This window comes from Phocoena sinus, chromosome 2 (genome assembly GCF_008692025.1).
Source record: "Phocoena sinus isolate mPhoSin1 chromosome 2, mPhoSin1.pri, whole genome shotgun sequence".
Classification (NCBI taxonomy): Eukaryota; Metazoa; Chordata; class Mammalia; order Artiodactyla; family Phocoenidae; genus Phocoena; species Phocoena sinus.
Window position 1 is genome coordinate 106,958,248 of NC_045764.1, and position 19,273 is coordinate 106,977,520.

The following is a 19,273-nucleotide window of genomic DNA, read 5'->3' on the forward strand; positions in this document are numbered from 1 at the left end:
GCTCAATTTCGTTTCTTTTTATGGCTGAGTAATATTCCATTGTATATATGTGCCACATCTTCTTTATCCATTCATCCGATGATGGACACTTAGGTTGTTTCCATCTCCGGGCTATTGTAAATAGAGCTGCAATGAACATTTTGGTACATGACTCTTTTTGAATTATGGTTTTCTCAGGGTATATGCCCAGTAGTGGGATTGCTGGGTCATATGGTAGTTCTATTTGTAGTTAATGTTTCCAGTTTTATTGATAATAATTGACATATATAACTGTATAAGTTTAAGGCATACAGCATATTGGTTTGATTTACATATATTGTGAAATGATTACCACAGTAGGTTCAGCTAATATCTATCTTCTAATATAGATGCAATATAAAGAAAAGAAAGAAAAAAATGGGAAAAAATTTCTCCTTGTGATGCAAATTCATAGGATTTACTGTCTTAACAACTTTCCTATGTATCACACAGCAGTGTTAGCTATAGTCATCAAGTTGTACGTTGCATCCCTAGTACTTATTTATCTTAATACTGGAAGTTTGTACCTTCTGACCACCTTCCTCCAATTTCCCCTCCACCCATCCTCCATCTCTGGTAATTGCAAGTCTGATCTCTTTCTATGAGATTGGGTGATTTTGTTGTTGTTGTTTGTTTGTTTGTTTATATTCCACGTATAAGTGAGATCATACAGTATTTGTCTTTCTCTGTCTGATGTATTTCACTGAATACCTTCAGGTTTCATCCATGTTATCACAAATGGTAGGATCATTTTATTTTTTATGTCTGAATAATATCCCATTGTGTAGAATATTATATCACAACTTTTTTATCCATTCATCCATCGATGGGCACTTAGATTGTTTCCATGTCTTGGCTACTGTAAATAATGTTGCTATGAACATTGGAGTGAAGGTATCTTTTTGGGTTGGTGTTTTCATTTCATTTGGGTTTATTCCCAGAAGTAGAATTGCTGCATAATAGAGTAGTTCCACTTTTAATTTTTTGAGAATCCTGCATACTGTTTTCCATAGGGGTTGTACCAATTTACAGTCCTTCCAACAATACACAAGGGTTCCCTTTTCTCTGCATCCACACCAGGATTTGTCATCTCTTGTCATTTTGATGATGGCCAGTCTAACAAGGAGTGTGGTGATATCTCATTGTGGTTTTAATTTGCATTTCCCTAATGACTAGTGATGTTGAGCATCTTTTCAGGTACCTGTTAGCCTTTCATGTATCTTCTTTGGAGAAATGGATATTCAGGACCTTTGCCCATTTTTAAATTGGGTTATTTGGTTTAGAGCTATTGAGTTGTATGAGTTCTTTATATATTTTGATATTAACGCATTATCAGAAATGTGGTTTGCAAATATTTTTCCCATTCTGTAGGTGGTCTTTTCACTTTGTTGATGGTTTCTTTTGCTATGTAAATTGCTTTTTAGTTTGATGTACTCCCACTTGTTTATTTTTTATGTTGTTGCTCATACTCTAGATGTCATATCCAAAAATTCATTACTAAGACCCACATCAAGGAACTCTGTTCATACGTTTTCTTCTAGGAGTTTCATACTTTCAGGTCTTAAATTTAAGTCTTTAATCCATTTGGGTTAATTTTTGTGAGTGGCATAAAATACGGATCCAGTTTTATTCTTTTACAGGTGAATACCCAATTATCCCAGCACCATTTACTGAAAAGACTATCTTTTCTCCATTAAGTATTCTTGGCTCCCTGGTTAAATATTAACTGACCAAATGTGCTTGGGTTTATTTCTTGTTTTACGTATATTCAGAATCTCTATTCTGAAAATTACAAGACATTGATGAAAGAAATCAGACACAAATAAATGGAAAGATATCCTGTGTTCATGGATTGGAAGAATTAATATTTTAAAATGTCAATACTACCAAAAGCCATCTATATATTCAATGCAATCCCTATCAAGATTCCAAAGGCATTTTTTAAAGAAGTAAGAAAAACACACCTAAAATTTATGTGGAACTACAAAAGACCCTGAATAGCCAAAGAAATCCTGAGGGAAAAAAGAACAAAGCAGGAGGCATTACATTTAATTTTGAGGAGAGCCATTGTCACAGATACAAATTAGATGTTAAAAAAATTAGATTTTGCTTTGTGACAAAATACTGATTTTTTGTTCCTCTTAAGCAATTTTGATATTAGATAATGGAAACCAGTTTTTACTGAGAATATTACAACATACTTTTTTTATTTGGGAGTCACTGTAATAAAAATATCATGTCATGAAATTACAATTAGAAAGACTACTCAGACACAAAATTAAAGAGGGTTTATATTGAATCTTTAAAGACTCCTCAAATCTTACTTGATAGGTTTATTTATAACAATGCTTCCTAGAGATTCATGCCTTATTTTAAAATGTTTTACTTGTATCATGATCTTTTGACCAACTGTGATGTAGGTAATATTATATATAATGAAATTCTACTTTGCAACTTGCTGCAGTTTTTTCTTTTTTTCTGCCACTTCTGCAATGACTTATTACAGTTTCTATATATTTTCAACTTATTGATATACTTTACATAGTGGAATTGGTTTTCATCAGCTAATCTTTTCCCTCTTACATTATTTATTAGTTCACAAATTCAGTTGAGAGAAGATATTTTCACTTGACTTGTACCCAGACTAACCTCATTTTCATGACATTGTACAGTATAATTTTGCTATTTAATGATTAAAATATTGAGCATGAAAATTACTCATAATGAAAATGATGAATAAATAAAAACCATATTTGATGGTACACAATATTGGAACTCTAGGTGCATCTCATTATAAGAAATAACATTTATCAATAGTCCAGCCTAAAAATTTGATTAATTTTCAAAATAAGAAATATAAAGTTAATTCCTGCTAGCACAGAAAATGTGAATAAATGTTTTCAAAAACTTTTCTAATAAAAGAAGTATCTCTACAGATGAGATGATTAGGAAGAAATGAGGTAAATGAGAACTAGCTTTATGGTTCAAGAGAAAAATAATTGTTAGCTAGAAAAAAAAACACCTCATATGCAGTCATCTTATACTAAAATAGGTTAAGTCTGTACTTATATAACCCTGCTAACATTTTTGCATTAAACAAGAAATATACAAATTCTTATATAGTTAACTCTTTTCGGCCTATTGTAAGGGAAAGGGCTTTGGACTTCAATTTGAGAGATATAATTCAAGTTTTAGTCAGCTATCAATTATGTACATGGTAGTGGTCATGAAATAGGTTCTAGGCCATGGTTTTTCATCCACGGTAAATTGGGGTAGCTAATTTCTTTTTAAAAATTGTGTTCCAGCCCATAATTGCCTATTATATACATACAGTTTGGATATACTGTCTACTTTCTGGTGTCTCAAGTTTCTTGCAAATAATTATAGAGAGTAAAAAGAGAAGTCATAAACAACCTTGAAAACAAATCACAATAAAATCAAATAGTAGTCTAGAAAATAACTGGTTTAAATTGCAAGCAAATACATCCTTCATCTTTCACTTAAAATTTTCAGCTAATGATTATTTATATCTTTAAAATGCAAATAATATCTGCTAGTAGTTTGGAGACTTTATTATTACAACAACAGATAATAATCCTCTTTGTAGGTATAACACAATTTAAATGTAAAGTAAGAATGTTAAGGCTTGATTTGCCCCCAAAAAGTCAGGTCTATAGTATGAAAATGTTTGATCGTAGGAAGGCCATGTGTCCTAAGGAGGACCATAATGGATGACATGATTTAGAAGCATTCCTCATTGACAAACTGTTTATTAAGAACTAATATATAATAGCCACTATGGAGAAATGTCCAAAGACTTCTGAGATTTTACAGTTGCTTGGTGTCATAGTTTATCTGGGTGTCCTCAAAAGCAGAGCCAGAGGCAAGGACTTGGGTGTGGGCTGATTATTTATGAGAGGAACCAAGGAAGTTGGAAAGAGGAAATACGGAGACTGTGACAAGGAAGGAAGAAAACCAATATAATGGTATATTATTATGGTCACTGCTGTAGGACACAGGGGCTCAATTCTGCTGGAAGCTCCTGAGAAACAGAGAAGATAGCTATTTGAAAGGTAGCTACTTAAAAGACAGGAGGTCAGATTACTTAGTCAAAGGTCCACAAATTCCCATCTCTCAGATTATTGAGATCTCATAATATAAACAATTTTTCCACCTTGATTCTTCCTTATCTAAAATATGTATCTTGGCGATCACTACATATTTCTACTTAGCAATTCTGTTTCATTCATTTTTATATTACATATGTTCCAGACTGTAACTGAACACAGGTTTGGCTGCTCACCACTCAACAACCAATAAATTGAGGGGCAAACTTCAGTACAGAAGAAAGGTACTTTATTCAGAAAAGCCAGCAATCTGGGGAGAAGGTAAACTTATGTCCAGAGACCAACTCCAAAGACTCTGCTCAGCCATGACAATTTTTAAAGGGAAAGAGGGGAAACATTCTCAGTTAATCATTAAGGCAGGAGGTCAGATTCTCCGTCATTTTTCCATTGCGTGCAGGCCTGCAGACTTCTCCCAGTCTTACTTGGAACACTGTCTTGCTGCATGGTCCTCTTACAATTGGATGTTCTCTTGCCCGCATGATTTGCCTGTGCCTGTAGGGTCCACCTGCAAATTTACTAAGGGGAAGCTAGGGGTAGAGAGTCAGTCATTCTTTAACTACCGAATTCTTCATTCTTATTCCTTCTAATCCAGGAAAGGAATCAACAGGTTATGTAAGGTGTTGTGTATATTTAGAAAAGCAGAAATCAGGAGCTAAGGTAAATGTTGCCTAATGACCTCATCTTTATGGTTAAGGTCTAAGGAAAAAAGAGATGAACAAATAGAAAAGGGGCAAAAGAGCTGCTTACAAGATTTTTTTTTTTTTTTTTTAATCTTTCCTCATTAGACTCTGAACTTCTTTAGACCAGGGACTGAGTCTTCTGTTTTTTTTGTTTTTTTTTAAGAATCAATTTTATTTATTTATTTATTTTTGGTTGTGTTGGGTCTTCGCTGCTGCACAGGGGCTTTCTGTAATTGTGGCGAGTGGGGGCCACTCCTCGTTGTGGTGCACAGGGTTCTCATTGCGGTGGCCTCTCCCATTGCAGAGCACGGGCTCCAGGCGTGCGGGCTTCAGTAGTTGTGGCACACAGGCTCACTAGTTGTGGTTCATGGGCTCTAGAGCGCAGGCTCAGTAGTTGTGGCACACGGGCTTAGTTGCTCCGCGGCATGTGGGGTCCTCCCGGACCAGGGATCGAACCCGCCTCCCCTGCATTGACAGGTGGATTCTTAACCACTGTGCCACTAGAGAAGTCCCTGCTTACAAGATTATATTTAACCACTTCACTGATGATGGACCTTTGGGTTGTTTATAAAATCTTATGTTAACAAGTGATATCACAGTAAATAGTGTTTATCATATGTCATTTTGAATTTTATATGGGTTATATTTGGGATATTTTTAATGGATTTGTTAGGTGAAAAGATAAACCTGTATACAATTTTCCAAGAAAATTCCATGGGTCTCTTCACAAGGATCTCGCCATTTTGCATTATCACCAGCAGTGTATAAAAGTGTCTGTTTCACTATAGTTCCAACCACAGAATATGTTGTTAAGCTTCTGAATTCTTTGCCATTTGGATAGGTAAGAAATGATATCTCAATGTTGTTTAAATTTGTGTTTTTCTTATTATTTATGAACTAGAAAAATACTCATGGGTATATTAGTATTTTCTCAATGAAATATTTATTTATTTTGCCCTATTTTTCAGATTTTTTTTTTATTGTTCTTTTAGGAATATCTTCATGTAATAGGAATAGTAGACGTTTTCTAAGATATGATGCATATTTTCCCCAGGTGGGCCTTTTTCTTTCAAATTTATATATTGAATGTGTGGGTGTATATTCCTGTATTTACCACACACAAAGATATTTTATTCTTTATCTTAACATTATGTAATCCAATTGATCAATTATTTCTTTTACTGCTTATGAATTCTAAGTCATAATTAGGAAAGTTTTACCCACTCTGAAGTTGTTAAAGAAAACCAGGAATTTATTCATCCTTTATTTGTTTTAAAACCCTGAAAGATGTCACTGTTCTTAACTTTAGAATTCTGATCCAACTGGATTAATCCTGTAGTATGGGTAGGGGAACATATCCATTTTTTTTTTTTAACATCTTTATTGGGGTATAATTGCTTTACAATTGTGTGTTAGTTTCTGCTTTATAACAAAGTGAATCAGTTTTACATATACATATGTTCCCATATCTCTTCCCTCTTGCGTCTCCCTCCCTCCCACCCTCCCTATCCCACCCCTCCAGGCGGTCACAAAGCACCGAGCCGATATCCCTGTGCCATGCGGCTGCTTCCCACTAGCTATCTATCTTAACGTTTGTTAGTGTATATATGTCCATGCCTCTCTCTCACCCTGTCACAGCTCACCCTTCCCCCTCCCCCCTCCCCATATACATTTTAATCTTTGCTCGTTTTGTCTGTTCAGGGCCACAATGCTATTTATTTAAAATGTTACCTTTTCTGAATTATTTTAAAACATCAATTTCATTGCATACTAAATTTTATAACTTTTTGTGAATCTTTTTTATTGTTGATTTCTTTTCACTGATTGGTTTGCCAATTTCTGCACCAATATATACCTTTTTTTTTTTTTTTTTTTGCGGTACCTGTGCCTCTCACTGTTGTGGCCTCTCCCGTAGCGGAGCGCAGGCTCCGGACGCACAGGCTCACCGGCCATGGCCCACGGGCCCAGCCGCTCCGCGGCATGGCATGTGGGATCTTCCCGGACCGGGGCACGAACCCGTGTCCCCTGCAACGGCAGGCAGACTCTCAACCGCTGCGCCACCAGGGAAGCCCTTTAATTCTTAATTGAAGTATAGTTGACTTACAATGTTATATTAGTTTTAGGTGTACAACATAGTGATTCACAATTTTTATAGTTTATACTCCATTTAAGGTTTTAAAATAATAGCTATAGTCCCTGTGCTGTAAAAGAAATCTTTGTAGCTTATTTATTTTATGCATAGGAGTTTGTACATCTTAATCTCCAATTCCTATCTTGCCACTCCCCCTCTTTCCTCTCCCACTGGTAACCACTAATTTCTTCTCTATAGATGTGAGTCCATTTCTTTTTTGTTATATTCACTAGTTTATTTTGTTTTTTAGCTTCCACATATAAGTGATAACATAAAGTATTTTTCTTTCTCTGTCTGACTTGTTTTACTTAGCATAAAACTCTCTAAACCCATTTATGTTGTTGAAAATGGCAAATTTTCATTCTTTTTCATGGCTGAGTAGTATTCCACCGTGCATGTGTGTGTGTGTGTGTGTGTGTGTGTGTGTGTGTATATATATATATATATATATATATATATATACATCTTTTTTTATCCATTCATCTGTTGATGGACACTTAGGTTGCTTACGTATCTTGGCAATTGTAAATAATGCTGCTATGAACATTGGGATGCCTGTATCTTTTCAAATCAGTGTTTTCTTTTTTTCCAGATATACACCCAGGAATGGAATTATTGGGTCAAATGGTAGTTCTAGTTTTCGTTTTTTGAGAAACCTCCATAACGTTTTCCACGATGGCTGACCAATTTACATTCCCACCAACAGTTTACGAGGGTTCCCATTTCTCCATCCCTCACCAACATTTGTTATTTGTGTTCTTTTTGATGATAGCCATTTTGGCAGGTGTGAGGTGATATCTTATTGTGGTTTTAATTTACATTTCTCTGATAATTAACATGTTGAGCGTCTTTTCTTGTGCCTGTTGGCCATCTGTATGTCTTCTTTATAGTCCATTTACATTTAAAGTAAGTATTGGTAGCTATGTTCTTATTGCCATTTTGTTAATTGTTTTTGCTTTGTTACTGTAGGTTTTTTTGTTGTTGCTGTTCCTTTCTTCTTCTTTTGCTCCCTTCCCTTGTAATTGAAGACTATGTTTAGTGTTTTGTTTGAATTCCTTTCCGTTTTTGTGTGTATATGAATTATAGATATTTAGTTTGTAGTTACCATGAGTTTTGTTAAAAGCAATCTATATCTATATATCTATAGCTATATCATGTATATATATCTATATCTCTGTACATACATACCTGATTATTTTAAGTTGCTGATATCTTAATTTCAAATGCATTCTAACAACTCTGAATTTTTACTCTCCTCTCCTGACAGTTATTCTTTTTGACATTGTGTTTTTCATCTTTTTGTTTTGTATATCTCTTAACTACTTATTGTGGATATAGATGATTTTATTACTTTTGTTATTTAATCTTCCTTCTAGGTTTGTATGTAGTTGATTTATTACCTTTACTGTATATTTTCCTTTACAACTGAAATTTTTCCTCACTTAACTTTCATGTTTCTCATTATGGCCTTTTCTTTTTGGTTTAGAAAATTCCCTTTAACACTTCTTGTAAAACTCTTTTGGTGGTGCTGAATTCTAGCTTTTGCTTGTCTATAAAACTTTTGATCTTTCCATCAAATCTGAATGAAAGTCTTGCCAGGTAGATTATTTTTGGTAGTAAGTTTTGCCCTTTCATCACTTTAAATATATCACACACTCCCTTCTGACTTGCAGAAGTTTCTGTGGAAAAGTCAGCTGATAGCCTTATGAGAGTTCTTTTGTATTTAACTTGTTGCTTTTCCCTTGCTGCTTTTAGTATTCTCTGTTTATCTTTAACCTTTGACCTTTTAATTACAATTAAATGATCCTCTTTGGTTTGATCCTGTTTGGGACTTTCTGTGCTTCCTATAGATTGATACCTGTTTCCTTTCTCAGGTTAGGGAAGTTTTCAGCTATTGCATCTTTAAATATGTTCTCTGCCTCTTTCTCTCTCTTCTTCTTATGGGATCCCTACAATGCAAATGTTAGCATACTTGATGGTGTCTCAGAAGTCTCTTAAACTGTCCTCATTTCTTTTTATGATTTTTTCTGTTCAGCTTTAATGATTTCCATCACTCTGTCTTTCAGCTGATCTCTTCCTCTGTATCATCTAATTTTGATTCCTTCTAGTTTATTTTAAAAATTTCAGTTATTGTTTTCTTCAGGTCTGTTTGGTTATTCTCGGTATCTTCTAACTCTTTGTTAAACTTCTCACTGTGTTCATCCATTCTTCTCCTGAGTTCTTTGATCATCTTTAAGATCATTACCTTGAACTCTTTATTGGTTAGATTGCCTATTTCTAGTTCACTTAGTTCTTCTTCTGGGGTTTTATCTTGATCCATATTTGGAACATGTTCTTCTGTTGCCTCATTTTGCCTAATTTTCTGTTGTTATTTCTGTATATCTGGTGGGTTGGTTATGTTTTATGATCTTGGAGAAGTGGCCTTTGTAGGAGACATCCTATATCCTATATTTTCCAGTGGCACACTCCTCTCTGGTTACCAGAGCTATATGCTTTAGCAGTATCCCTTATGTGAGCTGTGTGGGTCCTTCTGTTGTGGCAGGCTGACTGCTGTGGGGGGTTTGGTAGGTGTGGCTGACTCCTGGTCCAGTAGGTTGCCGGGTCCTGGCTTGTGTGGAGGCTTCCAGCTGCTGGTTGGTAGGCTGTATCATGAGGCAGCTAGCTGCAGAACCCTTGGGGCACCAGGACTAATGCTGGCTCACTGGTGGGTGGAGGTGGGTCTCAGGATCTCTGGCTGCTGGGACCTGGAGTTTCTGGAGCTGTGCACGGCCACTCAGGGAGAGCACCTGGGTCATGATGAGACAGAGAGAGAAGGGAGAAATGTGGGCAAGCACCTTTATTCTGGTTTCTGTGGGAAGGAAAGGACAAGGCAGGGTAAGCAGGATTGGCTAATCTGAACAATTTCAGTGTGCTCTGGGGCTTAAGGGCTTTTCCTGGTTGCCTGGTAACTGACCGTGGGACAATTAAGATAGGTGTATAGTGACCCAGATGTGTGAGAACCCCAGAAGGGAGATGGCTGAGGCTGTGGACTTAATTAGCTTCTGAAGAAAGGCAAATACCTTTAGCCAGGAGCTAAAGATAGCATTTTAGCCAGCCAGGGACTCAAGATAGCATTTTTAAAAACTATATTACAATCGACCCCTTGATATCTTGACATCACTTTTAAGCTTGATTATTTGGGGTATTTGAGTGGCCTGAATAGTAAAGGAGACTTTTAGACAGTAGGACATTTGTTGTCTAAACAGCATAAACATTTTATTATGAGAGTAAAAAAGAGAAACACAAGTAGAATTATGAGTCCTTAAAGGCTGGCCCATAAGTAAGTTTCTCACTTGTATGACATTAGCCATGAAAACAGATCTTACATTTCCAGGATCTCTAATAATATAGAGTTATAAAATATGTTAAAAGTATGATACCTCTCTTTCTCTCTGTCTCCCCCTCTCTCTCTGTTTCTCCATCCGTCCATCCATCCATCCATCCATCCATCCATCTATCTATCTACTTACCTGCCTACCTATCTACCTTGCTGACAGTAAAATCTTGATATATTCTTCAGTCAAGGTGGCAGGTCTTCTAGTTATGTTGTTGGAGGATATAAACTAATGGTTTAGTAAGGTATACGTAAAGTTTAGTGGTATTTGTGTATAATCAAAAGGAGGAGGTTGTTGTTATGTCCATGGTTGAGACATGGGCAGGAGACTGGGGTGGAAAGCTGAAAGTGGGGTGAGTAGGAGAAAGCACTGGGGGATGATTCTCTTCCTAGGAGCTCAGTGGGGTGACTCTGAGGCAGGTGCCTCCTGGGGAAAGCAACAGTCTCCACTGTTTTTTAGAATGGAACAAATAGGAGTAACCTCTACCAGATACCCCTTTAGGCATGTGGGTATAGAGGTGTACATTTTGGCAAGAGCAAGGAGTATAATGTGATCATTGGCTAAGCAGACAGCAAGCTCAAGAAAAATGATAGAATCCATAACATCAAAGGAAAAGTAACAATAACTGTCCTGTGTCCAGTTTGTCAGCACTTTAGGGGAGGCAGCCTGTGGGTGTGGCTGGGAGAAAGTTTTAGTGTCTGGGGTGAAATTGTCTTTGACACAGAGGGTGAAGTCATTTCCACTGGTAGATCTCAAAGTCTTGGGCTGGGTGATGTCATCTGGGATATGAGACTGAGGTATCCTTTCCAAGTGAGTACCCACTCCAGTTGATGTGGTTCTTGTGGTATCAGGAGGCTGAGGTCAGAGCTCCAGCATTAGCTTGTAGGCAGGCCCAATAATTTAGCCACATACTAAGGGCCCTTTGCTTCATTTGTTGGTTTGTTTGGTGACGGCAACCAGAGAGTTCTTTGGATTATAAGGCTTCTATTAGCCAAACTTGGTGGCATAAGAGTCTCAACATTTGCCATGTTTGGTTGAAACAATAGCTTACTTGGAGGATTTGGACCTCTTGATTGCAAGGCAGTGAAACCACCCAGACCAAAAGTAACAAAAACAAGAGACAGTAGAATGGTGTGCAACTGTACTTGGGAGGCTTTTGCTGTTTGCTGTTAATTTTCCACCTGCATGTATTATTACCAAAAAGACATGGTCTGATTTCATCATCATGGATATAGTTTTGATTTCAGTATCTCTGAATATGATTTTTATTTACTAAGTAGAGTTTTCTCTCTCCCTTTTTGGTAGCCCACACTGTCTGTGGGAATGTCCCCATAGTACCATTTTAATTTTCTGGAGGGGATTAGAGGGAGAATTATTTTAATTATTCACCTCTTATAACTTGAATATTCAGGAAGATTTTTTGGGTGGTGAAATTTTAGGGTCCCATGTCAGATAGGGAGCTACAAGGCTGTGGGACAATCTATGGTTAAGGGGTCCCAGAAGAATTTGCACCTTAATCTGGCCTCCGGGCCTTATAGGTTAAGGGTAAGAGGGGAATTTATAAAAATAGGGAGAGACATTATTAAAGGGCCTCATATATAATGAGTCTTCACATACAGGTAGGGGAGGCATGTTCCTTTTAAACATGGGTACGAAAGGGCTGTGGGAACGTTTTTTAAAGTTGGTGTGAGGTGTGAATCTATCAAGGGGCCTTAAATTAAGAGAGATTAAGGCCTGGATCAAGGTAGAGATCCACTGAGGAGTTCATTTGATGGGAGTTTAAAAAGGAGATATTGGGGCTTCCCTGGTGGCGCAGTGGTTGAGAGTCTGCCTGCCGATGCAGGGGACGCGGGTTTGTGCCCCGGTCTGGGATGATCCCACATGCCGCGGAGCGGCTGGGCCCGTGAGCCATGGCCGCTGGGCCTGCGCGTCCGGAGCCTGTCCTCCGCAACGGGAGGGGCCACAGCAGTGAGAGGCCCGCGTAACGCATAAAAAAAAAAAAAAAAAAAAAGGAGATATTTGAGCATATTCTTATTTCTGACCCTAGAGATTCCTAAGTTCTTTACCTTGAAGCAAAAAGCTCTTAGATAATGGACCAACAGTGTAGAATAAATATGATCATCCATTTGTTGGCCAGAGCACTGAGAGCTAAAATGATGGCCTGAGGTTTGGGCAATTGTGTTGACCCTTGTGTCTCACCCTTTACTAGGGTCATCCTGGCTAAGGGGGTAGAAAGCAGCACCAGTCCATTAAGCTCCAGCATTAAAGATAGTGTCAATGCCATCAGTACAGACTGTGAAATCCCGTTTGTTTACTCGTCTAATCACAAGGGGCTCTTAGATAGCCAAAGGCTACCGGAAGGGGTAATCTCCTCTAGCACCATGGCATCTGGCAAAAAACTGAGGACACAGAGTCCACCTTCTCCTATAGGTGGAATATACCAGAGGACCTAGGTTTATCTCCACACACTGGGCTGTGGGATATTGTTTCCATGATCCAAGGTATAATGAGCGTCTGGGTATAGAGAGTCATGGGCTCAAGGTCTATGAGAGCCTGTTTCCAAGAAAGCCTAGGATGCAGTCAGCAAGATTTTTGTTGTTTTGTTTTGTTCTATAATGGTGTATAGCATAAGGCTGAGAGAAGCAGAATCTTGCATCTGAAACCCTTGGGCAATATATGGCCATTATAGATGTGTCCAGTGTCTCCAGGATGCACGAAAGGAGGTTGTGAAAACCTCTACAGTGAAGAAGTCTCTGAGAACAATAACAGGAGTGTCTCTTTTTTTTTTTTTTTTTTTTTTTGTGGTATGCAGGCCTTTCACTGTTGTGATCTCTCCCGTTGCGGAGTGCAGGCTCCGGACGCGCAGGCTCAGCAGCCATGGCTCACGGGCCCAGCCGCTCTGCGGCATGTGGGATCTTCCCAGACCGGGGCACGGACCTGTGTCCCCTGCATCGGCAGATGGACTCTCAACCACTGCGCCACCAGGGAAGCCCACAGGAGTGTGTCTTGATTTTAATTTTTACACTGGGGGGCCTTTGTTGGGGGGCCCTCATTTAAGGTAGACTGATTTGTAAGTAACAGCATTACTGAGATTAAGTAAAATTTGTAAATGAGGAATACGTTGCCACCAGAACCCAAAAAGGACTACACCATATTGAATTTTTATGTCCTTAATGAGTATGTCAAACAAATCTCCTTGGAGGAGGGGGGCGGTCATCAATTTAATGCAATACCTGTACTTTTGGAGAAAGGTGGATACAAATAATATCTTGTCTTCAGAGATAGTGCGTAATGGCAATGCTGTTGAGGTATCCTGTAGATAGCCTGGAAAAGATGTACTCTGTCCTTTGGAGGTGAAGATAAACTGCAACTGAGAAGCTGTTGAAAGAGGCACTGGAAAGAACATATTAGCCAAATGTATAATAGTGAAAGATTTACCAGTTATCATCTGGATAGAGTAGGTAATTTTAATAATATTTGGTATTGGGTGTAGAGGATTTAATGAATAGGACCACATCATTTAGTAGTCCACCATGAGGCGCCTTGTATTCTTTCCATGTTTAAAAACAGGAAAAATTGGCTTGTCAAATGGGGAAGCAGTGGGGATAATCACCTCCTTATTAATTAGATGTGACATAATAAGTTTCAATACTTGAAGCCATATTTTACCTTATTTAACTTAAAGTGGGACATGTTAACTATTTTAACTAGAGATCCATGGGGCTCCATTTTATCAAGCCAGTTTGTGAATGTCAAAGACTTAAATTAATTTGAATTTACTACTCATTGTGCTTGAGTGTCTATGCCAACTATGGGTTATTTCAGGGCAATGGGTACTATGACTATGGTGATACATCCCTATTTTTCTCTATTTTATATTGAGCTACTTTCCTAAGATTATAAGGAGTACAATATTTAAATTTAATGGGATACACAGATATAACTGTAATTTGAGCCCCAGTATTTATTAAGTCCATGAAACTTCATCAATTGGTGCATTTTAGAAGATGTCAAAGTTAATTTAGAACTTATGTTGCAGAGGCACAAAAGCCAATCAGCATTTGCACCCCTTTTATTTATTTTTTGTTATATAAATTCTTTTAGAAAATTTTGAATTTCCAGTTGGGTCAAATTATAGACCTTTGTTTTTATTTAGTTATATATATAATAAATAATATATGATTATATATCATATATAATATTGTTATATATATTACATATGTTATATATTATTTATATATTTACTTTTATTTTCTCCCCTTGAATCTGGGTATTTTTTAAAATTCATCCTTCCTTCCTTTCTTTCTTTCTCTCTCTCTCTCCCCTCCCTCCCTCCATCTTTCTTCCTTCCTCCCTTCCTTCGTGTCTTCCTCCCTCCTTCCCTCCGTCCCTCCCTCCCCTCCCCTCCCCTCCCCTCCCCTCCCCTCCCATCCCATCCCTTCTCACCACCTGAAGCCATGGTTTTTAGTTTCTGTTTTTGTCCGACAGGTCACAGTGCAGTCCTAGGTGGCTACAGGAAAAGGTGGTGGTAGGCAGTGGGAACGGGGCCAGTGGCCTGTCTTATAGGTCATAGGTTCTCCTTCCAAGGCTTCTCAGTCCACCCCCAGGGACTGTGATTTGCATTCAGACAGCTATAGCAGTCTTTCTTGGGACAGCACAATTAACTCCCTTGTCTCACATATCAGTACCATTCTCACTGTCTCTTTGAACAAACATTTTTAAAACGGCTTTTATTTCTAGGTGGGTAAAATTTCTAGTTTTTCTTTTAGTCTCCTGTCTGCTCCTGACTGTTTTTATTCTTTGAGTGTTTATTAGATAAATTTTTTGTGTTCCATCATGGGCCTGTACATAGGCATCTGCCTCTTGTTCCAGGGCATCCCAGTTGACCTGGAGGAGCTGAGGTTGGTACCTAACCCAGGAGAGGAGTGGTGGCTCTGGTTCTTGAGAGGACTGGTAGGCCTTTTGATCTCAAAAACAAGCTCTTAGCCTGACAGTTGACTTGGCTTGGAGTTTTACATTTATCTGGGAGCTTGGAGATCTCTCCTGGTATCTTAGTGGGGGATGGGGATGAAATGTTCTTTTCCTTTTTCCTGCTTCTTACGATTTTAAACCATTGGTCTCCATGGTGTGTACCCTGATAGTCTACCAGGTCTGGGGATAGAGAATGATAGACATAAGATAAGGAACGACACAGGAGACACTAGCCCGGAAAACACGTTTTTTATTCCCAAGGTGCCATAAATCCTAAGGAGGTAGTGCCCACACACAAGCGCCATGTACCATCAGGGGCTTGTAGATGATCTCCGGGCAGTCTACCCCTTCTCCACTCAGGCAATGAGAAAATAGATTTTGACTCATCTAGTGGCTTTTATATACAACTGAAACTTTGTATTCATTTTGTATTGCTTCTACAATAGAAAGCATTAGAATCTACTCAAATCTGATCAATTTATCATTGTAATGTAAATTATATAAATGTATAAAATACCAGATTCTATGGGTGAGACATTCAGATTATATTTGCCAATGTTTTTAGATAAAAATATTTGAAGAACTGTGTAATAACTAATGAAACATTTAGTTTCATATAGTGAAATGATATGAAGTAATTATATTAAGAAACATCTATGAAGTTTTATGGGGAATTTACTAATACCATAAAATTTTGAAAACATAGGCAACTCTTTATTTCTTTCATTTTGTTTCTTCTCCCCATATATATCTTTATTTCAATCTATATTTAAAATTACTTCTTGTGTTTTTTACTGTCATTTTCTTGTCTTTTTCTTTCCCTTGTTTGTCATTGTCTATTTCTACCTTCTATTTCTTTTTTTAGTAGTCTACCTATTTTATTTTATCCTTTCACCATAATTCATATTATTTTCTTTAATTAGCTGCTCATACTATAAGGTTAAAAATCTACTTTAAAATATTCTTTTTTCAAGATAAACATGAATTTTCTCTATTCAGTATCTTCCTCATTTGTTCATGAGCATACACTAAAATGTTAAAAAGTTTCTTATTTTGTGTGTTCTTTGATAGATATATTTTCCTTGTGGGTCATTATCCCTCAATAGAACAATCTGCTGACTTAGTTCTTGTGCAAGTAATCTCTCTCCATTTCATTATAAATGCATAAAATCTGTGGCCTCATCAATAGCCAAATTACAGAGGACATATGACAGTAATATATTCTCTCAGATATACAAGCATGAGTGAAATAACAGCTTTTTGGTAATCATGAGAATACACAGTATTCAAATTTGTTTCAGATTTGTAACGAATGTCATCTTGACCTTCTGCTTTTGTGACAGTGTCAGCTATTAACTTTCTTTCTAATCACCTAATTTTTAAAATTGAATTTGCAAAGCTTGAAGCATGAAAGAAGGATTATAACAAATACATACATATACATGTATATATATATATATATATGTGTGTGCATATATATATATATATATGTTTTAAGTCATGGCCTGAATTTGCTATTTGATTTGATTTTTTAAGGAATCATGTAATACTTTTCATTGAAACTGAAAAACAAAAAAAGCTTTAACTTAGCCACTGAGTTATTTGAAATTTGAAGAATGAGGAAGAAGATATCCATTTACAGTCTTTCTTATCTGTTCTCCTTTGCACAAATTCATAATGTTATGTTTATATTGTTGCAAATTTTATTGTTTATTATTAGGGTGACTACTCTTACAAAGCCAAGTCATATGTATCTGTGGAAGGCCTGTAGCACAGCTTTAACACATAATATTCTTTCTGAGTGAATAAATGCATTAATAGATGAATAAATATGGACATACATTTTTGGCCCGATATACAATCATAACTACATTCCATTACAGTTTTAAGACATGTGGCATTGAGTAAGTTATGTCAATTTCTAATAATCAGTTTCTTCTGCTAAATGAGGTTGAAAATAGTACTTAGGGTAGAGTTATTTTGAGGATTATTCAGGAAATTTTTATATTAAAATTATTATGAAAATATATGTCATATAGTGCATTTCAGTAAATATTAGCTCTTATTTGAAAGCAGTTATAGAAATAATATAAATCATTCTCCCTTTTTCACATTGGTCATTACAATAAAAGAAATAATTCTTTCCTTCAAATAACTTAGGACATCAAATAAGTGGAAAATCTAGGATTCAAATCCACATCTACTTGATCCCAGAGCTAATGGTCTTTAACAACCATAAAAAATATATCAGAATAAAATATAATGAATAGACCATGAAAAGCAAATAGAAAAAGAGAAAGACTTTGATAGAGACAATTAGCTATGCAATTCTGCTTTTTGGAAATATCCTATTGCTAACCATTAATCAACAATATTAGTGATAACAATGCAGCCTGGAAAAATGTACTGATGTATTGATATACTCTAGGACCTAGAGTCTAGGTGGCTTTAAAATAACTACCTAAGAATACCAGATATTATAAATTAGCATATATTGGGGTAGCAAACCACCCATAAAGCAATCACTTCTCCTCATGAACTATCCAAAGATGGTAAAGTTCCAAACATTGATACAAAGGGGAAACAATTTATCCTTTGTCATGAAGTCCTACTGTAGTGCACTATGGGAAAGTTAGCTGTACTGGGTGAACCTACTTTTGCTAAGCTTATCAGATTTAAACAGCTTCAGAGCAAGCAAGGTTTTTGCATACTCTGTCTTTTAATCTTTTCCCCTTTTTTTATTCCAAAGGTGTCTGGGATCTAAAAAAGCTACTAATGTTAGAGAGAATAGAAACAGTGGAAAGTGGATTCATCTTATGCAGGTTCTTATCCAATTTGACCTAGGACCTAGGACCCAACCCCTTCTTCCATTACCACATTGGCCCTAGGAATTGCTGCAATTTTCTATTTCCATAATTTTTCTCTGTTTGGTAATTAAAATTCTATTTGAAAGCTCCCAGTATGTAATATATTTATTGTCTCACACACACACACACACACACACACACACACACGCACACGCATACACATGCACACTAACACACATACATATGGAGAGAAAGAGATTTCTACATCTACCTGTTTGTGTGCTTTTGTGTGTGTGTTTGTGCATAAAACCATTAATTCATACTGATCTCCAGTTCTAATCCAACACTATAGGGTTCATTTTAGTCTTTTTTTCTTTCTCTATTTGTAGCTCCTTTCTCTGCGAGTAAGAAGTCACATCTTCTTTTGAATATTATATTTACTTATGTGCTGAGTCCTAGAATACACATAAAGTAATTTCAGAATTGCTAACCTATACCTTCATGAAAAACAAATTTGCTAACTAGAGTACAATATTTGTGTATAGCCTTTTGTCTTTCATCTTACATAAAGATGGCCAAATCACTGTCTTCCAACTTTTCTGAGGTTAATTCTTTTCTTTTCCACCTCATTCAGTTTTTATATTATTATTTATAATACAATTATTCATTTTTTCCTGTTTTTATTGTAGTTGGATTTCCCTCCACATCCTATTTGAACCAGGTCTAGAATTTTTCCTTATCTATCACTTGGTTAAATAGAAACACCCCACCGCACTCAAGCCTGTAGATATGAACTGAGGGAGATAATTTGGTGCAACAGTCATAGGAATCTAAGCCATCTATTCTTGTAACTCATTTCTGTCTTCTAAACCTGTTTGAGCTCTCTCCTGAATGCACCATTTCAATTATATGATAAATTGCCACTATGCATATTAGACCTTAAGACTTGGCAGATCGGATAGTAAGTTGTGTATGCTAGGATGCTCTGGTAATATAGCCACTTGATGTCCTATGATCAGGCATGTAGTTTCTACTAGGGCACAGTAGTATACCAAGAGCTGCCTTTTGTACAATGAGTAGTTTTCTGCTGTAGAAAGCATGGTCTTACTAAGGTGCCCTAGGAGTCTGCACTGTGCTTCCTTTATCTGGATTTGTCAAGAACTCT